The sequence below is a fragment of the Pseudophryne corroboree genome, chromosome 1 (genome assembly GCF_028390025.1).
Source record: "Pseudophryne corroboree isolate aPseCor3 chromosome 1, aPseCor3.hap2, whole genome shotgun sequence".
Taxonomy (NCBI): domain Eukaryota; kingdom Metazoa; phylum Chordata; class Amphibia; order Anura; family Myobatrachidae; genus Pseudophryne; species Pseudophryne corroboree.
In genome coordinates, this window is record NC_086444.1 from 1,064,033,298 (window position 1) to 1,064,052,127 (window position 18,830).

Genomic DNA, 18,830 nt, shown 5'->3' on the forward strand with positions numbered 1-18,830 from the left:
GATTTGTCTCTAGTCAGCAGATTAAAGCTGGGTACACACTAGACGACTTTCTGAACGATATTGCTGATAACGTTTGTCAAATCATCCAGTGTGTACACACTACATCGTCAACGATGCGCGCTCCCGCGGGTCATTACCAAGGTCTTCTGTCGTCTGTACATGCAGGTCAATTTTACCTATGTCATTAACGACAAAGTGCATATCGTCCAGTGTGTATGCTACGAACGATGAATGATAGGTTAAATTAGGCTTAAACCCAACAATTTGGTAATATTGGCTAACTCCTGTATATCGTTGGTCGTTTGTAAAAATCGCTCAGTGTGTAAGCAATATATCGTTTGTCTGGGACTCTGGGAAGTTCAAGGGAAATCGTCAGCCAATATCGTTCATGTTTTATGATGTCTAGTATGTACCCAGTTTAAGTGAAGAGAGAGAAAGTACCAACCATTCAACACCTGTCATGTGACTGGTTGGTACTTTTACTTCGCCCACTTTATCTCTCTCCAAGGCTTAGTACAGTTGTGGTTATGGTGCTATATATTAATAAAAGATTATTATCTACTATTAATTAATTAATTTATTTATTTTAACGTTTTGGGTTATATTATCCTTTAATTCAGAAAAGTTGTTGGAGGATTTCATGCCAGAAAGCTTCCCATATTAGGTGTGCTTTTAGACTATTTACAGTATCACGTGCACTATAACTTTCCCTTGGGTGTATACCATACTATTTATAATAAAGGGGGATATAATGAGAGAAAAATGAGATCTTAGCAATGGCTAGAAGTTATGCAGAACAGCATGTTAGGCGTGCCCAGCAGTGGCATTAATCTGTCTGGGTCAGGATGACATATATTATACACTCAATTACAGCCATTACCCATCATTTAGCAATGTAACATTGCCCACAGCGTGACATATCTACACTTCCCAGTCTCTGGAAGATATCCCACCTGCTGGCAGCACTCACCCTGAGGCATTGCTGCTTCATGTTTAACCTGTACAACAATCACCTACCTCAGAAATTACATTCAATACATTTCATAAGTTAGATATAAATGAATTGTAATGGTGGCATAGTGTACCTCAGATCATTGGTATATTGCAATAGCATACCTCCCAACTGTCCGCATTCCCAATTTTCTGAGACTGTCCCACCCATGGGCCGCAGTGGAGAGCACTGTTACTGCTGCTCTGATATGCTGGTGAATAGATGCCATGCCCATGTGCACTGCATCTATTCATAGTGCAGGGAGAGCCTGGGGGCAGCCCAACATCTCGGAGAGTGCTGGGCATGCTTCCACATTGATGCGAACAGAGGTCCTGTTAGTCTCTGCACCCTTTCACATGAGGCTCCACCTCCTTATCAGATGATTCCGAGTATTCTTACTCCAAAGTTGGGCGGTATGCAATAGGTGGTGCTGTAACAAAGTGCAAGGTGTTGGAGAGGTGTGTGTTCTAGAGCTGTCTCCTTTTCCTACATTGGAGCCAGGCAGCCTCCTTTACCTTTTGGGATGTGTGACTCCATGTACTGCAGCCACTGGCATATTTATAAAGGGTAAAGTGAGTGTATTGCATACGGGCCCCAGATTCCAGGAGGGCCCACACAGCACACCCTGCACCCATTTTTTTCACTTACCTTCTGGACTCCTGCGTTATGGCTGCCATTTTCCTGGTGTTTTGCGAATGTGCAGTAGGAAAATCACTAGGAAAATGACCACCGCACCAAGGGCCTAATTCAGATCTGAACACAGCAGCAAATTTGTTAGCTAATGGGAAAAACCATCTGCACTGCAGGTGGGGCAGATATAACATGTGCAGAGAGAGTTAGATTTGGGTGGGGTGTGCTCAAACTGTCTAAATTGCAGTGTAAAAATAAAGCAGCCAGTATTTACCCTGCACAGAAACAAAATAACCAACCCAAATCTAACCCTCTCAGCAAATGTTAGACCTGCCCCCCCCCCCCCCCCCCCCCCCTGCAGTGCACATGGTTTTGCCCATTAGCTGGCAAATTTGCTGCTGCAATCAGATCTGAATTAGGTCCCATATTCCCAGAGACCCGCACATACACACTAGACTGAGAAAGCGCAAGGGTCCCCTAGTGACTCTAGTGCCCAGAGTCGAGAGCGCTGCTGGCTAGAGAGGAGGAGGCCCAGAAGGCGACTGCACACCTCCTGCTCTCTGAAGACAAGACACAAGTTCGTCCGTGAAAGTCTTTCTACAGATACTCATACCTATATAACTGGTAACGCTGTCTCTGCTAACACTACTGCTTACTCTGGGCCTAATTCAGACCTGATCGCTAGCAAGCGATTTTTGCACTGCTGCAATCAGATAGCTGCCGCCTACAGGGAGAGTGTATTTTAGCTGTGCAAGTGTGCAAACACATGTGTAGCAGAGCTATACAAACAGATTTGTGCAGTCTCTGCGCAGCCCAGGACTTACTCAGCCCCTGCGATCACATCAGTCTGTCATTGACCGGAATTGACGTCAGGAACCCTTCCTGCAAACGCATGGCCACGCCTGCGTTTTTCCAGACACTCCCTGAAAACAGTCAGTTGACACCCACAAATGCCTTCTCCCTGTCAATCTCCTTGCAATCGCCCATGCGAACGGATCTGTCGCACAAATCCATCGCTGAGTGGCGATCCGCATTTGTACCCGTGCGACGCACCTGTGCATTGCAGTGCATACGCATGCGCAGTTTGGACCAGATCTCCCGCTGTGCGAAAACGCACAGCAGCTATCAGGTCTGAATTACCCCCTCTGTTCTATACTCTGTTACTGCTGTTTCCGCTGACAACCACTGTTATCCTACTGAAAATAAACCTCCAACCAGTTTAAGGATGCACTGTCTGGACTAACCTCCATTTCATATTCTGCTGGTGCCTATTGTTCTACATCAATATAACATAACAACATAAGGGAGTCCCAAACACACTCCCAGATGGCATGGCCAACCCCTGACTCCCAAAGTACAAGGGCCCGCATGGGCTCTTGGTGGCCTTGGCCACTGTTGTACATTATGTGTGAATGTGTAGCATATTTTGTGTGTGTTTGCTCTGAGCTTGCATAGAAAGTGAACATATATACAAATCCTCATGTATTGTGCAGGTATCCCCCCCCCCCGACATTGGAACATCAAAATGGCACTATCAGGGACATTGTGTCTTTCATTTTCCTAGCAGCACAGGCACCAGGTACACTGAGGGGGGGGGGGGGGGGGGGTTAATTTACATTTCCCCAGCAGCTGCTATTGTCTGCAGCCACCGAGTGGGAGGTCCTGCATGCAGTAATCGGCAGCACGGCAGACCCTTGAGGAAGGTGCAGGGAGGCAGAGGAACTGGAAAGGTCTCTCTGAGAGTGGCAGCTGCTGGAAGTTTCTCTTCCCTGCAGCTGCACACGCTGTATATCTGACTGGCCGCATCGTGCACGACCAGATCAGATAATGCAATTGCTGCTGTGGTCGCATCTGATGCGACCATGCCATGCAAGTGGTTAAAGAATACTATGTAGCAGCACTGAGGACAGACTGGAGTGGAGAGAGGTGGGGAGCAGGGAGGACAGATAAGGGAAGGTCACAGTAGTCCAATCTGGAGATGACCAGTGAGTGGATGAGGGCCTTAGGGTCTGATCCTGGAGATATTTCTGAAATGGAAACAGCTGAACTACAAGGTACTGAGTTTGAAGGAGGAGTTTGAGTCAAGGATAACTCCAATACAGTGCACTAACTTGCAGGGTAGAGGAGGTGATGGTGCTGTCAATAGATAAGGAAATTGAGGGAGCTAAGGTTATTATGGAGGGTGGGAAGATGATCAGCTCAGTCTTAGACATGTTAAGTTTAAGAAAGTGCTCGGATATCCAGGAGATAGCTTACTATGTATAGTAAGCAACTGATGTTATTCTTCATCTAGTAAGCAACTTATAGTATACCGTGTATAGTAAGCAACTTATAGTATACTGCTATAGTAAGGAATGTATATTGTATTCTGTATAGTAAGCCACTTACTGTGTACTACATGTAGTAACTTATAGTGTATTATGGATAGTAAGCAACTTGTAGTATACTGTCTATAATAAGGAATTTCTCATTTACTATGTATAATAAGTAACTTGTAATTTACCATGTATAGTAAGTGACTTATAGTATACTGTGTATAGTAAATAACTTATAGTATACTATAGGGTCCACGTACTAAAGAGAGATAAATGGGGTCAAACAGAAAAAATACAACTAATGAAGCGCTGCTATACTAGAATGCTTTATACCAATTTTATTCCCACAATATCACATATATATAATAAAAACAAACAAACAAACACGTGGCCGCTGTCAATAAAAATACAATTGATAATTTAAAACCACCACAATGAACCATTGGTCGTGTTTGGAATTCCCTGCCTGAGAGAGTAGTAACTGCGGACTCAGTCAACACCTTTAAGAATGGGTTAGATAAATACCTATTGGATAAAGATATTCAGGGTTATGGTGCGTAGTCATGCATTATAGTTAATATAACTAGTCCTAACATAAAAATAACTAGTCCTATAATAGGACTGCATAGGAGACCACAAATAGGTTGAACTCGATGGACAATTGTCTTTTTTCAACCTTAGTTGTTACTATATAGCTGTCACACATAACACCTTATTCCAGGTGTTGATCGTTAATGTGTGATACAATTTTACGTATCTGATCGTTTTGCTTTTTCAGGTGACCAATGGTTCCTTAATTACTTATAATGGATTACAATAGATTATTTATCCTAAAACCATAATCACATAACAAATAATTATACTAGATTTAACTATTAGATGGCTAGCAATATATCCCTATTGGATGCTTGATTAATCAACTCTCATTAAAATGATATCACATGTGGCAGATAGAGATTAATCCTTTCCATATGCAATCTTTGCAATCAGATGTTAAATCTTGCGCTAATCTGTACAATTAATATAAACACAATCTCTTTACCTTCCCACAAATAAGCTGAGAATGATAGTTTTAGTAGTTTTTCTGTCCTTGCTTATGATTAATCAGCAGGTTAGTGTAAGGGGCCCTACACATTTGACGATGCGCCGCCGAGGTGCCCAACGGCCGACGAGCGACCCGGCGGCGGGGGGGCAGTGACGGGGGAGTGAAGTTTCTTCACTCCCCCCGTCACGCGGCTGCATTGAAGTGCAGGCAAATATGGACGAGATCGTCCATATTGGCCTGCATGCACAGCCGACGGGAGACCAGCGATGAACGAGCGCGGGGCCGCGCATCGTTCATCGCTGGAGTCTCCACACTGAAAGATATGAACGAGTTCTCGTTCATTTATGAACGAGATCGTTCATATCTTTCAGAAAATCGGCCAGTGTGTAGGGCCTATAAGCGGGAGGCGGTCAAGATCCCGCTGGACGGGATCCCGGTGGTCGAAATACCGACGCCGGAATCCCGACCAGCACAATCCCGACATATTCTCCCTACGTGGGTGTCCACGACACCCATAGAGGGAGAATATAATAGTGTGCCGAGCGTAGCGATGCACCGTGCCCGCAGCATGGCGAGCGAAGCGAGTCCGAATGGGGCCGCATTCCGCTCGCCACCCCTGTTGGGATTGTGTGGTTGGGATTCCGGCGTCGGTATTTCGACCGCCGGGATCCCGTTCAGCGGGATTTAGTACTGATCCCGTGTAAGCACAGTCTCATTAGTCCAGCAGTGGTAGATGGGTTAGTAAGCCGTCAATACAGTAGCAGTATTTCCTTGTTATGAATTGGATTTAGATAAAATGCTCACAGTGATCACTGAATCTATATTCATCCATCAATACAGACACAGTCTATATATGGCCCCTTAATTCCAGGTCATGAGAAAGCAGAGAAAATTCCTGTACATATCGCTTCATGATATGTACTAAAGGGATTTGCTGTGGCTTCAGCCTGCTAGTGCTATTAAGCAGACTAGAATATTGGTGCTGCACCTGGGCCACGTAGCGCTGCCATAGGCACAATAACTAATTTTCACTGCATATACGTTGATGGACGGGGGTGCAAGCACAGTAGCGCTGCCATGTCTAATCCCACATAAGCAATCACTTTACTATTTAACATTTGTGGGATCTGACCCTTAACTGAACCTGTGATCCAGCATCTGATTTTTGAAACTGTGCCCCAATAAAGCAGCGATATGCAGCAGTGAGGACTGATCATTTTTGTGTTTTTTACGTGCAATTTGTTAAATACACCCCTAAAGATTTTAGTTGTTCTGCAGTTACTGTTAATCACGTGCAATTGACTTTGACAGATATGCTCTGTTTGGGTTAGGTAACCTAGTTACTAACCCATAAGCGCCACCCGATTCACCCCATAGCCATACTCCCACCCAGGCCCGCCATCAGGGGGGTGCTGCGGGCACAGATGGGCCGGGCCCGGCCTCTCTAACAGAGAGAAGAGGGCCCGGGCCGCTCATGCCGCCGTCCGCCCGCCACGATGCTCCTCCAACTTTTCATTACCGAGTTCTGCAACTGTCAAAGGAGCGGGAGAGGACGCTGCAAGCTTCTATTGTAAACGTCCCTCCAAAAATGGCCGCCGCCTTAGAGGAGACTCAGAGTCTGGCAGAGACTTTTCAATAGAAGCTTGCTGCGTACTCTCCCCTCTTCTGTGACCGTGCCAGATCTCCGTCAAGAAAAGGAAGTGGAGCTACATGAAACGGATGGGGCGGAGCTACACAAAATAAAGGGGGTGGAGCGATATGGGACCAGGCTGCTACAGCTCCGGCCAGCCTGTGATAGGTAAGTGTGTGTGTGTATTTATTTTGTATGTTTTTATATATATATATATATATATATATATATATTTTTTTTTTTTCTTTTCTTTTTATATATATATATATATTTATATTTTTATTATTATTATTATTATTATTATTATTTTTTTGAGGGGGGCTGCCTATTTTGGGAGTCCCGGGCCCCAGAATTTCTGATGGCAGCCCTGCTCCCACCAGTCAAGATTTATTCAAGACAGATCCATTCTCCGTGGCTGGAAGGGGTAAATATGTTTCTGTGGCTAATTAGTTATATAATAGTGTACAATAGTGTAATGCACCCAAATAACTTTATGTGACTCCTCAGCACTGTATCCCGATTAAGAGGGTAATTCAGAGTTGATCGCAGCAGCAAATTTGTTAGCAGTTGGGCAAAACCATGTGCACTGCAGGTGTGGCAGCTGTAACATGTGCAGAGAGAGTTAGATTTGGGTGGGTTATTTGGTTTCTGTGCAGGGTAAATACTCATACCTTCCAACTTTAAATTCCGTGGATTCGGGCGCTCCGAAAAAGGGGCGTGATCTCGGGTGGGAGGGCGTGGCCACAATTAAGTGGGCGTGGTTGCGCGACGGGGACACATTTTCCGGCATTGTGGGGGCGTGTCCAGCGCTCCCCGATCAGCTGGGCAGCCCCCTGCTCCACTTCCTGCACTGAATATATGCCGTGCGCACGCGCACAGCATGTATTCAGTGATCACTCGCTGCTTTGCCGAGCAGAGCAGCCGGTGATCATAGCCTCTCCCAACTGCCCCCCCCCCCCCCCCCTCCCATCCCAGGGGACACTGCGACCCGCGGGAGGGACAGCGGTACAGTGTCCAAATAGCTGGACTGTCCCGCTGGAATCGGGACAGTTGGGAGGTATGAAATACTGGCTGCTTTATTTTTACACTGCAATTTAGATGTCAGTTTGAACACACCCCACCCACATCTAACACTCTCTGTACATGTTATATCTGCCCCCTCTGCAGTGCAAATGGTTTTGCCCAACTGCTAACAAATTTGCTGCTGCGATCAACTCTAATTACCCCCTAAGTTCGTGATGATTTCCCTTATTGGCTTTATAGTTTCCTTAATGATTATACAGGATTATAGATGTTTTGCATAAAGAAAGTTTTTTAACATACTGTAAATATGATTCTTCTGTGGAAAAAAACACAGTACATTATTTAAAAAAAGAAATCTAGATAGCATACTGTATGTCAGAAGTGTTTATCAAAGCTTATTGACATTGCACATTAAAATGGCGTGTCGTTATGGGGGCTAAGAAGCATTCTTGAAAAGTTGTTTCATTGTTTAAGGCACACACCTGGCTCAACATGCATAAGGCTGCACCGTGATCACAACACACAGTGCCTCTGCGGGTCACGCTACCAGTCCGAACTGTAACTGTGTGTGTTTTGGCAACGATTCAATCAGACCAAGCCTGTCTCACGCGACCCTCCTCCAGTCTTGGGAATTCTGTCTTTTCATTTCAGTCGGCTAATGGCTCTTATAGTAGCACATTTTCTGTATTCTTTGCTCCTATTGCCAGATAGTCTGGAAATAGACATTTATAACTGGGTGTGGCTGTCTTTCATCACCTTGTGGCTTTTTAGTGAGGCCTTTGATTTCTTTAGAAGCTGAAATTCAGCTGTGGATTTGTACTTAGGTTTACTAAGCCAGGTCTGGGCTCTAGGCCCATTTGCTAGCAACTCAGTCTGCAAAACAATATTTTCTGGGCAAAGCCATTTTGTTCTTTTTTGCTTTATTACATCTTGATTCATTGGTCGAGTTGTCTACAGACTGATCCTCATGCCTTGTTACATTAACAGCCACATTTTAGGTTTATGTGAATTCTTTAGTGGTGCAGTGTACAGGCTTACTAGTACTGTACATCCTGTACTTTGCTTTCATCTGCCCATGTGCAGGCAGATGTGTACAGTACAGACTAGCCATGTACCGGACAGGGCTTACCATTGGTAGTAGCCACGTGAATACTTCTACAACGTGCTCAATTGTTCTCAATTATAAATTCATTTATTGCCAAACTGACCACTTTCTAACTTTTTCCTATTTTGACGAACCTGGAAAATCAGTAAAAGTAGAAAAGTAGGGACAGTGCTTTCCCTGCCAATAACCCCTTGGCTAATTTATATCACAGCAACATGCTGCACAGCGCTGTACATTGTGTAGATCACAACACAAATTACATTTACATGAAACAAATGTTAGAGAGGACCCAGCCCAGCATGACTTTAGGGCCCCATACACTAGAACGATAATGCCTGATTTCGACCATTCTGGCTGATGTATTGGATGAGATCGGGCATTTCGAATGTGTTTTACATCCGATCCGATGCGCGTTCCTGTGAGCTTCGGATTGGATCCCATAGATTGAATGTGATATGTCGGACCCCGCACTCGTGATATGTCGGACCCCGCAGGCATGGCTGGGATCGCACAAGATACATCGTATGCAAAAGGACAGCATACGATGTGTCTTATGTGATCCTGCCCCCGGGAAGCTGCCGGGGTTATGGGTTATCGCCTGCGACATGAGGGTCCGACATGTCGCAGTAGTGCATGGGGCCCTTTACAGTCTACAAGGTGAGGGGAATAGGTACAAAATAGTTGTTGGAACAATTGATACTGTACATGTGGCTGGTGGTGGGAAGCGTGTGTGTCTATGGCAGGGCAGAAGCATTATCCACCACCAATAATAATGCAGCTATTGGCAACTGGTATTTCTGTGCAGCTACCGGTGATGATGTATGACCCGCAACTAGAATCATTTGCAGCATTGACTAATTGAAGGGGATCATTGCACTATATGGACATAATGTGCTTTTTGGTGAGTAGGGCGTACACCAGTTTACACAAGTAAGCTTGCGTGACATCACTCAGCATTTGCAATGATGCAGACTTATGTGATCCTATCATTCTAGTTTCTACACCTCCTCTGCCTGGAGAAGAGAGACAGGGTGGGAAGGGGGCGTCTCACATAAGATGTACTAAACCTTGGAGAGAGGTAAAGTGGACGGAGATAAAGTACCAGCCAATCAGCTCCTCGCTGCCATGTTACAGGCTGGGTTTGAAAAATGACAGTAGCCGGCTGGTTGGTAGTTTATCTCTCTCCACGCCTTAGTACATCTGCCCCATACACTCAGTACAGTAAAGGCATGTTTCTGTAAGTGCGTATCATGAACGGGATCCGGTCTTTAGGTCGACAGCACTTAGGTCTACACTCAGGTCGACCACTATTGTTCGACGTGCATTAGGTCGACATGGTCACTATGTCAACATGGACAATGTCGACATAGAAAAAGGTCGAAATGAGATTTTCACTTTTCATAATTTTTTTTACTTTTTCATACTTTACGATCCATGTGGACTACAATTGGGTATAGTTACCTGCCTGAAGCATGGCGACCGAACCGAGCCATGTGAGGGGATACGGTGCACTAATTGGGGTTCCCCATCACTTTTCGAAGAAAACAGCACATTTTTTTTTAGAAACTTATGTCTACCTTGTTCATGTCGACCTAATGACTGTCGTCGCTATGATCCACACCCATCATGAACATATATGCAGATACAAAACTTCTCTATCTGTTAGTTGTATCTTTTCCCACCTTTTGCTTTTTTTTTTTTTGTTAAAGTCATTTACGCCTATTTTACAGATTACATTACATTAGCTCCAATATTTTAATAGTTGTATTTTCTGGATAAAAATGTTGAAGCTCTTAATACTGGGTGAAGCCCAGGGCAGGCAACAGGGGGGGTCAAAGGGGACACCTGTACTGGGTCCCAAGGATCAGAGGGGCCCCAGGGATACGCAGCTTCATTGGCGTATCTATAATGGGTGCAGTGTGTGCAAGGCACACGGGCCCCCAGGGTCCAGGGGGGCCCACCCCGCACACCCTGCACCCATTTGTTTAAAACTTACCTCTCTGGAGTCCCCCGTCAGAGCCATCCCTTCTCAGCAGCGTAATAGAGTTTAAACACTAGGGGGAACAAACTCTATTGCGCCTGCTGAAAACTCCGGAAAGATGGCACGGCGGACATTTTTCCGGAGTTTTGCGCATGTGCATTAGCAAAATCTTCGGGAAAATGGCCACCGCGCCGTGTTCCCGGAGGTTTGCGCATGCGCAATATAGTCTGTTCTCAGACTCTGTTGCTGCTGCGGAGAGGGATGGCACCACCGGGGGACCCAGGAGAGGTAATTATTAAAACACCCCTGCATCAGTCAGAGAGGAGGGGGCCCCTGAAGCAGAAGGCTGCACACGGGTCTCCTCCTCTCTTAAAATGCCCCTGCGCAGCTTAGTGCCCGGAAGGGATGTAAGCCATCTTGTCCAAGTAGGGCAGCGAGCTGTAGACGATGTGGGTGTGGTCTCAGAGTGACAGGAGCCTCTCACACACAGTGACTGTGTGGTACAAGTGTGCATCCACTCTTCAGAGTCCAGCTCTATTGCAGGCATTTACGGGACATGGCAGAAGCTCCGCAGCCAGGACTCCTGTGCCCTGGGCCGGCCTCTTCTGGTAGGGTGTGAGCACCGTATGATACCTGCTATGCGGTGTGAGGCTCTCGATACTGGGGAGTGCAGTGCAGGTGTGGCTTGGTGAGGGCATACAGGGCTTTGGGATGGGGTGGGGAAGTTGTGAATGCAGCATGGAGCAATTGAGAGAGATGGACTTTGGGGTGTGTGGGAGAAAGGAGAGAGGGAGAGACAGACTGTGGTGTTGGGGGGGAGGAAGCAGAGATATACATATTTATATATGTGGAGAGAACAAAGAAAGGAAGGCGCATCCGTAATAAGTAAAATCTTTACTAATAAAAAGTACAAGCTCACATACATCAAGGTATACGTTCACCGGCTCCTATCTCAAAACCCCCGTGGAGGTGCCTCCAGAGTACACCTAACACTGGGGGTCATTCCGAGTTGTTCGCTCGTTATTTTTTTCTCGCAACGGAGCGATTAGTCGCTAATGCGCATGCGCAATGTCCGCAGTGCGACTGCGCCAAGTAAATTTGCTATGCAGTTAGGTATTTTACTCACGGCATTACGAGGTTTTTTCTTCGTCTGGTGATCGTAATGTGATTGACAGGAAGTGGGTGTTTCTGGGCGGAAACTGGCCGTTTTATGGGTGTGTGTGAAAAAACGCTACCGTTTCTGGGAAAAACGCGGGAGTGGCTGGAGAAACGGAGGAGTGTCTGGGCGAACGCTGGGTGTGTTTGTGACGTCAAACCAGGAACGAAACTGACTGAACTGATCGCAGATGCCGAGTAAGTGTGGAGCTACTCAGAAACTGCTAAGTAGTGTCTATTCGCAATTCTGCTAATTTTTCGTTCGCAATCTTGATAAGCTAAGATTCACTCCCAGTAGGCGGCGGCTTAGCGTGTGCAAAGCTGCTAAAAGCAGCTTGCGAGCGAACAACTCTGAATGACCCCCACTGTCCTGAGACGAAAACGCCACCAGTCATCATCCACCTGTGCCGCACTCAAACATCAGGGTCCCTATCTGTACGTCCATTGCCTTGCTCTAAGAACCCGACCGGTTTCGTCACAGCAGACTTTGTCAGGGGGGGGAGGGGTGTGGCCAAGCTGAACATCAGTGTGGTTTTTATAGCAGATCAGAATATATCCTTGTTTATAAAAATATAGTGATTTCTATATGTTTTTAGAACAAACCACAACCATTTGTTCCTTTTACATATATAACATTAAAATACATTTTATACAACCATTTAATTCATATTTAAGTACTGAGGATAGTACTAATATAGTCAGATATAGCTTCCAACGATGTCAATTTAACCATTACTTGTTCAGCTGTACCTAGCCTCTACATTATTTAAGAGAGGAAAATAGTCTTAATTTAATAAGGCATGGCTGCTATCACAATTTGGTCAGCTGTTAGTCATTTCAAAACATTATTATTATTATTATTATTATAAGTCATTATATTATTTAAAAAAATTCTCAGACATTTAGTACTTTACTTTAATATGTGTATAAATAAATAAATATTTAAGTTTCTTATATAGCGCAGCAAGTTTAGAATTCAGTGTATATACAGTATATGCCCTGACGAAAATGCTGCTGCATTGAAATGTTGGCTGAAAGTGGCTGTCGTTGTGTGTTTTATTCTTGAGTGCTGCTGTTGAAACTTGTTTATTTATACTGTGTATACAGTATTTAAAATCTAAGGGGGCTCTGCTGTCTCTCTGTCCCTACGTCCCTGCTGCCTCTCTATCTGTCCCTATATTCCTGCTGCCACTCTTAGTCCCTAGGTCCCTGCTGCCTCTCTATCTGTCCCTATATTCCTGCTGCCACTCTTAGTCCCTAGGTCCCTGCTGCCACTCTATTAGTCCCTAGGTCCCTGCTGCCACTCTATTAGTCCCTACGTCCCTGCTGCCTCTCTCTGTCCCTACGTCCCTGCTGCCTATCTCTATCCCTATGTCTTTGCTGGCACTCTCTCTCTGTGTCCCTGCTGCCACTCGTTCTGTCTCTGTGTTCCTGCTGCCACTCTCTCTGTCTCTATGTTCCTGTTGCCTCTATTTGTTCCTACATACCTACTGCCTCTCACTTTGTCCCAACTGTATCTCACCAAATCCCTGCTGACCCTCTATCGGTCTCTGTGTCCCTGATGCCTCTCTATCTGTCCCTACTTTCCTGCTGCCTCTCTGTTTCTATGCCCCTACTGCTTCTTCCTCTCCCTAAGTTCCTGCTGCCTAACTATGTCCCTATGTCTTTGCCGGCACTCTCTCTGTCTCTATGTCCCCGCTGCCATTCTCTCTCTGAAGATCTGAGTTGGGGGCCCCCTTAGAAATGTTGCTATGGGACCCACAAAGTTCTAATCACGCCCCTGCCTCTATATAAATATGGTGCTGATTCAGAGGTGGACGCTAATGGCACCTCTGCAGAATTATGCAAAAGCTACATGAGGGGTATTAAATAAAAAAGTAACCCGGAATTCTGTGATGCGCTGCTGCATCTGAAGGGGCAGCACAGGATCATCTGCGTGCACATAGGACATCTAGTAACCCTGAGGTTACTCAGGATGTTGCGGGACCAGATCTGTGCGTCTGCAGTGCGGTGCCTGCTCATGTGCAGATCATTAAACATCACACATTTATGTAAATCTCAGAATCAGGCTCTATATGTGTAACCAAATATCTCCTCCTATTAGCTAATAACACTGTTCTGTAACATGACTTTTTTCTTTTATCTTTGGCCTAATCTGAGCCATGCCAGTTCAGGAACTCCAACGGCACATCGTGTCCTACCGGTATTACAACATGGAGGTGCAAGAGAAAACCAGAGATTTGGGCACTACCATAAGTGCCCGATATGTGCTCAGCTGGGCAAGGGAGAGATGTAGCAAACCTTCTAAAGAGCTTGTTGTCCATAGCAACCAGTAATCTTCTAGCTATCATTTATCAAATATATTCTATAAAATGATAGCTAGAACCTGGTTGGTTGCTATGGGCATTGTATGGTGGTCACTGGGATGCTCCTTGTATTGAATATCTCTCACTGGAATGGTACAGAGATTGAGAGACGGTGATTAATTTTTTCTTCTACACCGCAAGGAAAAATGTGAGACCAGTGGGTGTTTAGCAAATGATGAGACCCCAGTCAGAATGATCTATTTTATAGTGATCTTTTACCAAGTCGGTGCTAATCTTTGGAATTCCCTGCTGTTGGATTAAGTAGTAATAATCATTTAATGTGTCTACTTGTCACCCTGGTGTGCTGACTCTGCCTACCAGTACAATGCCTCACCTACTGGTGTGATCACCCACTGTGACACGATCTTTCTCCTGAGGCCACTACATGAGGCCACTTTTCATATCTTTCCAGGTCAATTATTAAGTTAACTTGTTAATTAAGTGAAAGGGAGACATGATATTTACCGGGAGATGTATCAAGCCACGGAGAGAGATAAAGTTGGGTATTTTCCCAAAGCAAATGATGCGTCGAACTACAGGTATAATTTCATGTACTGTGCTGGATAAATGACAGAAGATGATTGGGTGCTTTGGACATCTCCACTTTCTTTCTAAGGCTTGATACATCTCCCCCAGAGTGCTGTATATAAAATATATGTCTAGCTGCTATACAGCAGGTCAGGAGCACCAGCAGGACAGTAGAGTAACAGTCATATCAGTAATAATTTGCGGACCCTGTGAAATTATCATGCAATAAAGAACGGAGACTCAGTGAATACTATAAAACATTTTTAGTTTATGCTAAAATATAAACATTTTTATTATGATGAATATTTAACAAACAATATTTGCAAGACATCTCAGAAAACAGTTGGTTTTGGAGGCTGCCCACAAATATTAACCAGCCCCTGAATGTATGTATTGGGGGCTGCAATAGTATTGAAAATATCCACTGCATTCCTCCTATTGTGATTGCAAAGCAGCCACCAAAAGTTTCTACAGCAGATGGTAAACTGTGAAACTCACCGAGCTCCAGAATGCAAAGCATTTCTGAGCTTGGCCCGGCAGCTAATGCCATTTCTAAATGGCTTTTATATCCTGTGGGCTACATTATGTAATAATTCCCAGGAGAAGGATCCTTGGGATCCCTCTGCATTACTGTCTGCTCTCACATACGCAGTCTAACGAATGCACATGTGAACTAGCGCAGCCGGGGTCTAAACCCAGAAGTAAAGTGATCGCATTAGCAATTATTTTACTTCTTATACATTGCAGGTACAGGCATGAGATTGGTACTCATTATGGCATAAAAGCTGCACCTCTGGACTCACGAAGAGTCATCCTTCAGCACTCAGGAGAGGAAAACCCCCTTGGGGGGAAACCTCTGGGGAACCATGGCCTCAGGACTGCCCTTCCCTCTGGGCATTAAGAGGTGTACTAATAGGGGGATCAGTATGATATCCCGACGCACGTAATCCTATTGGTCGTAATACCGACACCGGGATCGCGGTGCAAAAAAGGCTGACAGGTAAGTAAGGGGTGTTTTCCCCTCTCCCCACTGCCTTAACCCTCCCTGTCCGCAGCCTAAATCTGACCTCACCCTTTGTGCCTAACTAGGGAGGCCAATCCCAGGCCGTTTTTTCAATCCCGGGATTCGGGATTGAAAAATGTTCAATCCCGGGATTGCAGTAGGGATCAGTGAAGGGCAATGGAGAAGGGTGTAGGGAGCAGTGCTAGAGGGAGGGTATAGGTAGCTGCACGGGAGGGTCGGTGTAGGTAGCGGCGCGGAAAGGATGGTGGGTGTAGGCAGCGGTGCGGGACTGAGGGAGGGAGGGTTGGTGTAGGTAGCGGCGCGGGAGGGAGGCTGTTAGAGAGCACTGCACGGAGGGAGGGTGGGTGTAAGTAATACTACTTACTATTAGGTGGGCGGCAGCCATGGACACACTGAACGCGGCGGCCTTTCAAATGAAGCGCCAGCCGCCAGCCAACCAGAGCTGGCGGACCGGCAGCCAATCAGGGAAGCGGCCGCAGCAGTCGCTCCTGATTGGCTGTCGCTGCTGCGGCAGCTTCCCTGATTGGATGCCGATCCGCCAGGTCTGATTGGCTGGCGGCCGGCGCTACATTTGAAGTGCCGCCGTGTTCAGCATGTGTCCATGGCTGCCGTCCGCCTAATAGTGAGTAGTATTACTTACACCCACCTTCCCGCACATGCGCAATGTAATCCCGTGAATCCCGGGATTGGAGGCTCCAATCCCGGGATTCAAATCTTGGCATTTTTGGGCCCACATCCTGGGATCCTGCCGATCCCGATCCCGGGATTGGCCTCCCTATGCCTTACTCTAACCCTCCCGCAGAGGTGCCTAATCCTACCCTCTGTACCCACTGCCTAACCCTAACCCACCCTACCCACAGCCTAACCCCAACCTCTCCCCACCCGCAGCCTAAATCTAACCCCCCTGGGAGCTATGGCTAATGGGAGGGGTAGAATACTTACCTATACCTGCCTATACTTGCCAAAGGTCAACTGCTGTGTAGACTAAGAGGAAAAGATGAAAAAACATTGTTAGTGGACGAACAAGCAGAGAGACAAACTGCAAATAGTGGTGCGGTTGTATAGAGAGACAAATCTCTCTATGTAAATATGTTATTGTAACTATTGAGGACATGGAAAATGCCTAAATTAAGGACAGTTAACCCAGAGGGACAGTTGTTTTTATATAGCACACACATTGGAGGGGGGGGGGGGGGGGAGTTCTTTTTTATAGTAATTAGTGGGTACCTTCAGAATAGAAATTTGACCAGTAAATTATAAAAGCTATAAATTGCTAACATTTAGGGGTCAATACAGTTAGGTACAAGTTGCCATTGCTGCACTGTTTCAACGTCGGCAACAGCACCCAAACTCACATTCCTTGTGGCCAGATAGGGCTGCAGGCACTGTTGAGCGAATTTAGGCTGCTGGAAAGTGCGGCTCTTTTAAGACAAACTGGCACCTAATTAAATTGACCCCTTAGTTGTTAAATGTGATATAATAGTAAAATATATTGGCGTAATTGTGATCCTGATTCAGTCTTTTGCCGTTCACAATTGCATCGCAGTCCACCCTGAGTGAATCTGAGCAGTCGTAGGCTGAGCAAGTCTCCTAGACACTGAGGGCTCTCCAGCATCAACACAGGTCACAATGGGTAATTTATACACGTGCACGGAAAGGTGTTTGAACAGAAAGGACACGCCTGTGTACAGTTAGCCACCCCTATTACCACCCCAAATGCCGACTTCTTGTCAGTCACTTTGCATTGGGATATTCTATGTGAGTTAATAAACGTCACCCAGTTCACTATCTCCAGAGGAGCAGCTCTTCCAGTTTTGACATTAGGGGAAACGAACAGAGAAAAATAGGCTCCCCACTACTACTGTGGGCATTATTTGTATAAGTGGCAATATTATTGTGTGCGCACCCGACACTCTGCAAATCTCTTTGCCAGAACTTTGCCATTATTTGTAAGGGGCATTACAACTGAGGACATTATGTGTATAGGGGCACTACAACTGTGGGCACTATGTGTATATAAGGGGGCATGGTTACTTTGGGGATTATGCATATAAGGGGCTCTACTACTGTGGACATTAGGCGTATAAGCAGCACTACTACTGTGGGCATTATGTATATAAGTGGCACTACTACTGTGCGCATCATGTGTATAAGGGGCATTACTACTGTTGACATTATGCATATAAGGGGCACTACTGTGGACATAATGTGTATAAGCAGCACTACTACTGTGGGCACTATGTGTATAATAGGCACTACTGTGTAGCATAACGTGACTAGGGGGCTCTACTGTGTAACGTAATGTGATTGAGGGAAACTACTATGTGGCGTACTTTGAATCAGGGGCACTACGTGCAGTGTTATGTAAATAAGATTGTGATTTTGTGTGACGTAATTTGAATTTGGAGTACTAATGTGTGGTGACGCCACTTCTTTGTGAGACCACACTGCTTTTTTTCAGCCAGCTAGCTTTCACTTTATGGAGGGCTCAAATTTATATTTTGCAGGGGGGCGCCAAACACCTTAGCACTGCCCCTGCCCCCACACCATCTGTATATCCAATACTGAGCTGCCCCCTTCTGCATGATTTGTATTGTCCAATCTCCCCCACCATAGTCTCTGTTTTGTACTGTGCTCTCAATACCCCCCACCACACACACAATTACATAAGTATGGTAACTTACCTCCTGCATGTTATTCTCCAGTCCTTACTGCCTCTGCGACCCCTCCCGTTATCTTCAACTGACACTGCAGATCTCTTTGTCGGTCACCCGACACTCTGCAAATCTCTTTGCCAGAACTTTGCCAGATGATGATCTAAACAACCATCATTTCTTGGTGTATAATTGTACTACTATATTTTGTTACATACTTTCAATTTTATTAATTTGCATTTTATCTATTTTATTGACTTTTTCATTCAAAACCAAGATCCTGTCTCATAGAGACCCAAGCTATCTGCTCCAGGTTTTATCTTCCCTAGGGCTAGGACCATGTTAGTACAGGTTGAGTATCCCTTACCCAAATATTCCGAAAT

At 45.5% G+C, this 18,830-nt stretch overlaps 1 protein-coding gene across 2 annotated transcripts in view; it reads left to right on the top strand.

Annotated features, from left to right (window-relative positions):
• The window catches only part of SCFD2 (sec1 family domain containing 2), a 1,002,395-nt gene that overhangs the window by 720,972 nt on the left and 262,593 nt on the right, over window positions 1-18,830 (top strand). The window lies entirely within an intron of this gene.